Here is a 5,959-nt window from a genome sequence, read left to right on the forward strand (position 1 = left end):
CCTTGGCTGGCCTCAAATCTCACCTGCGAACCCATGGAAAACAAACCTCATCCAGCTATTCTGATTATATGTCTGTGCACACGTTTGAATGTGGTGTGTGCCAGAGGGTTTGCAAATCCAATGGGGGTCTTAAAAGACATGTTAGGATCCACAATGAGCAGAACTTACTTGTAGGTATTGGTAGTGCAAATCAGAGGTGCAATCTGTGTGGGTGTTTTTTCAAAACACTGTCTGGTTTAAAAAGCCACATCAGACGCCATGAAAGGGCTAAGGTGTAGGTGCAGGAGGTGGTCAAACTCTGTTTAAGGAGTAGACAACCACCATGTATGTATGCATTGGTTTCCTCTGCAATATGTAGCACTATCCATTGTTTTACAAGTTCTTCATAACCAGTAAGATTCATACTGCAAGAGATTAAAAATATTAGCAGAGATGGAAAATCGGAATTTCAGATGGTTGAACTTCTGAAAAAAAAGCTCTAGCAATAAAGGCCAGTGAGATTGCGAAACTTTAGATATTAAAATTTTGTAAAGTTTAGTCATTCTCTGGGACATCCTCTTTTATTATTATTATTTTTTTTTTTTTTCGATACACGTGTAAGGAAAGTGAGAACTTATTAATGTTTGAAAAGTTAATAGATGGAAATATTTAACAAAGAAAAGAAAGAAAACGAATTTACGTTGGCAATAAAATTTTACAATGCATGACAAACCCTAACATTACGCAGTGCCCTAATCCTAAACTCTAACCTCAGCCCTAAACTCTAGACCTTAAACTTAAACCAATGTCTTCCTTCTTATCATTATATAACTCTTCACGTAAACAGCTTCCCAACTTCGACAAGAAACACATTGATTAATCACAAAGAAAATTAAAACAAAATCGCGCTGGCTACAGTGACGTAGTAATTCTGTCCATGGTGATTGGTGGCAGTGGTAGTGGCGGGGGCGATGGTAGTGGTAGATCCGTATGTTGATGCTGCATATAACCAAGTAAATCTGTTATCTGGTAAAATTTGTAATGTTTGTTGAAAATCTTATCACCACCACTTGACCTTCACGTTTTCCTCTCGACGTCACACAAATTCATCGGCAGTCGCCCTATCGACTCTCAAATTTCATGTTTTTACATTAAAGACATTTTTTTTTGTATGTATGTATGTATGTATTTGTTTCCGCTGCAATATGTAGCACTATCTATTATTTTACAAGTTCTCCAAGACCAGTAAAATTTATAGGCAGAGATGGAAAATCGGAATTTCAGATGGTCGAACTTACGAAAAGAAAGCTTTACAATGAAGCTCAGGGAGATTACGAACCTTTAAATATTGAAATTTTGTATACTTTAGTCAATGAAATCTATCCTCTGCAACATCCTCTTTTATTAAAAAAAAAATTTTTTTTTTCGATACCAGAGAAAGGAAAGTGAAATCGTATTTATTTTTGAAAAGTTAACAGATATAGGCGTAGGAGTGGCTGTGTGGTAAGTAGCTAGCTTACCAACCACATGGTCCCGGGTTCAGTCCCACTGCGCGGCATCTTGGGCAAGTGTCTTCTACTATAGCCTCGGGCCGACCAAAGCCTTGTGAGTGGATTTGGTAGACGGAAACTGAAAGAAGCTCGTCGTATATATGTATATATATGTGTGTTTGTATGTGTGTGTTTGTCCCCCCAACATCGCTTGACAACCGATGCTGGTGTGTTTATGTCCCCGTAACTTAGCGGTTCGGCAAAAGAGACCGATAGAATAAGTACTCGACTAAAAGGCGGTGCTCCAGCATGGCCACAGTCAAAGGACTGAAACAAGTAAAAGAGTAAAAGAGTAAAAGATGGAAATATTTAATAAAGAAATGAAAGAAAAACTTACGTTATCAGTAAAATTATTTTACAAGGCATGACAAAACCTAACCTTATCAATGCATGACAATCCCTAACATACGCAGCACCCTAACTCTAAACCTTAACACGAACCTCAGCCCTAGACTCTAGACCTTAAACATAAACCAATGTTTTCATTCTTATCATTATATCTCTTCACATAAACAGCTTCCCAGCCTCGACAAGAAACATTGTTTAATCACAACGACAATTAAAACAAAATCGCGCTAGCTACGGAGATGTAGTAATTCTATGTCTATGGTGATTGGTGGCAGTGGTAGTGATAGAGCAGTTGTAATGTTAGATCCGTATGTTGGTGCTGCATATTACAAAGTAAATCTGTGACGCAGAAAAAATTTGAAATGTTTCACACAAAATTGTGTCACCACCACTCGGCCTTCGTGTTCTCCTCTCCACGTCACCCAAGTTCACCGGTAGTCGCTTCATCGACTGTCAAACTTCATATATTTTGGAATTACGGAAATTTTTTTTTTTTTTTCTGAAAGTTGATCAGAACTCGTTTGACACACTGACAACCAAATATTTGTGACCTTGTCCAGCAATTGGAAAACATTTTTCAAGGCAGACCGGGTAAGATTTGTGTCTCTTTGCCAAGACAAATAACCATGATCATGCAAGACTATGGAATTAACTTGCTTTTTGTTTTGATTCTCCTTCCATTAATAGCTTTTAACGAATAATTAAGTAAAATGTGATATAAAGAATACCTACGTTAGAGACAAATTTTAGTTTTTTGTGACCCGCATTCTTCCTAGGTGAACTAGTTGACGGTCTGCAGTAGAGATCGGTAAAATCTTCCGTTTGACCCGGTTCGCACATATTCCACTGAATATGAAATATTAACCTCCGGATACACGTAGTTTAAAAGTTAATTTCAAGACAAAATGTTCGCAGATACCCGTAAAAGGTTCTATAGTGTAATGGTTAGCACTTTGAATCCAGCGATCCGTTTTCAAATCTCGGTAAACCTTACAAACTGCGTATTGTATTTTTTTTTCCGGTTATATGACTGTTGAAATGTCAAATTGATTTTCAGTTGACTCACGAATCAATTATTTCTGCGCTTTCCGAGTATGTGAATTCATAAGACCATAATGACTTTCTCTTTATCCGAAGGACATCTGTCTGAAACGTTGCATTTCTATTCTTCCTCGGATCATAAATCATATTCCCTTGTCTGAGCACACCGTATTATTTCACACCAAAACACATTCATAAAATTAGTGAATCAGTTTAATATTCTTATAGATATCATAGATATGAAGATAATTTTAACTGTATGTATGTATGTATGTATGTATGTATGTATGTATGTATGTATGTATGTATGTAGGTATGTATTGCTTTTCTCTGGAATGTGTAGCACTATCCATTATTTTACCGGTTTTCCAAGACCAGTCAGACTCTTCACATAAATAGCTTTCCTACCACAACAACAAATATATTGTTTAATTGCTACATCAATTAAAACAAAATCGTGCTGACTACGGTGACATAGTGATTGTATTTCCATGATGATTGGTAGCTATGGTGGCGGCGGTAGATGCGTATGTTGGTGGTGGTAGATGCATATGTTGGTGCTGCATATTACAAAGTAAATCTGTCATCTGGTAAAATTTGAAATGTTTCACACAAAATGATGTCACCACCACTCGCCCTTCACATTCTCCTTACCACGTCACCCAAATTCACCGGAAGTCGCCTCATCAACCCTCTAACTTTATGTTTTTGTATAAATTTTTTTTTTTTCAAAACCTGATCAGAACTCGTTTGACACACTGACACAGACAAATTTCAGTGACCTTGTCCAGGAATCAGAAAACACTTTTCAAGGTACACTGGGTAGGATTTATGTCTCCCTGGTCAAGAGAAATAAATTATGCACTTATGATCATACAAGACTAGGAAAAGCCTGTTTTTGTTTTTTTTTTCCTTTTGATTCTCCTTTCCATTATAACCATTTAACGAACAAAATGTTTTCCAAAGTTGATATAAAGAATAACCGCATACCTACGTTAGAGACACGTTTTAGTTACGTGAGATTAGGCGAACTAGTTGACGGTCTGCTGTAGGAATCGGTAAAAACCAGCCCGATGCTCAGTTTGATCTGGTTCGCACATTTTACTGAATATGAAATAATAACTTTTGGATACAAATAGTTAGAAAGTTAATTTCAAAACAAAATATTCCAAGGGAGCTGTAATAGGTTCTACGGTGTAATGGACAGCACTCTGAGCTTTGAATACAGCGATTCGAGTTCAAGTCTCGGTATAATCTTGAAAGCTAAATGTTATACATTTTTCTTTCGGTCATATGAAATCAAAATGTCACATTTATTTTCAACTAACTCACCAATTAATAATTTCTTTGCGTTCCAATTATGTGAAGTCATAAGACCTTGATGACTTTCTCTTTCTCCAAAGGACAACTGCCTGAAACGTTACATTTTTATTCTTCCTCGAATCATTAATCATATTACCTTGTTTGATAACACTGTATTACTTTACGCCAAAACACAACACCATTCATCTGTTGGTTCTTTACAAATTGCTGTACATTCGTTTATTTATCAATGAAATCAAGCTATGACTACCATAAGAGATATGCTACCATATTCCTTTCTTTATGACTGATTAAATGGAAAAAGTTTGAAAACTTTAGTGATGTAAAATAGAATTAGTAATTGAAACTGCGTTCCTAACGGAACTCTAGATATGTTCGTCCATTATTATGGCTTTATTCGTCTTCCAGATGACAATGAAATAAAACTGATGAATCTGTTTAATATTACTATGAATATCATAGATATGAAGAAAACTCTAAATGTATGTATGTATGTATGTATGTATGTATGTATGTATGTATGTATGTATGTACGTATGTATGTATGTATTGGTTTCCTCTGAAATGTGTAGCATTATCCATTATTTAACTAGTTTTCCAAGACCAGTCACATTGATACTGCAGGAGATTAAAAACATAGATGGAAAATCAGAATTTCAGATAGCTGAACTTCTGAAAAGAAAGGATCAGCAATAATGACCAGTGAGATTACGAACCTTTAAACATTGAAATTTTCGATACATTTGGCAATGAAAGCTATTCATTCCGTGTATCTACTTATTCATTTTTCTATACATGCCTAAGAGAAGCCGCAAATTATTATTTTAAAAAGATTAATAGAAAACATTTAAAGATGGAAATATGTAACAAAGAAAAGAAAGAGAACAAATTGACGTTTGCAATAAACTTTTACAATGCATGACTAACCCTACCCTAACCCTAACCCTAACCCTAAACCCTAACTCCAGCCTAAGCCCTAAGCTCTAAACCTTAAACCTAACCTAATGTTTTCATTATATAACTCTTCACGTAAACAGCTTCCCTACCACGACAACAAATATTTTGTTTAATCACAGCGACTATTAAAACAAAATCGCGCTGGCTACGGTGACGTCGTAATTGTATGTCCATGGTGATTGGTGGAAGTGGTAATTGTGGCGATGGTGGAGGTAGATCCGTATGTTGGTGTTGCATATTACAAAGTAAATCTGTCATCTGGTAAAATTTTAAATGTTTCACGCAAAATCGTCACCAAAGTTCCCTGGTGGTCGCTTCATCGACTCCCAAACTTCGTATGTTTTAGAATTAAGAAATTTGTTTTGAAAATTGATTAGAACTTGTTTGACACACTGACACAAGCAAATTTTAGTGACCCTTGTCCAGGAATCGGAAAACATTTTGATAAGCTTTTAACGAAGAATTAAGTAAAATGTTTCCCTACGTTGATACAAAGAATGACCACATACCTACGTCAGAGATAAGTTTTAGTTACAGGAGACTAGCTTTCTCACAAGGCGAACCAGTTCACCGTCTGCGGTAGAAATCGGTAAAATACAGTCCACTCCTCCATTTGACCCAGTTCGCACATATTCACTGAATAAGAAATATTAACTTCCGGGCACACGTAGTTTGGAAGTTAATTTCAAGATAAAATGTCTCACGAATCAATAATTCCTTTGCTTTCCAAGTATGTGAAGTCATAAGACCTTAATGACTTA

The sequence above is a fragment of the Octopus bimaculoides genome, chromosome 1 (assembly GCF_001194135.2).
Source record: "Octopus bimaculoides isolate UCB-OBI-ISO-001 chromosome 1, ASM119413v2, whole genome shotgun sequence".
NCBI classification, from domain to species: Eukaryota; Metazoa; Mollusca; class Cephalopoda; order Octopoda; family Octopodidae; genus Octopus; species Octopus bimaculoides.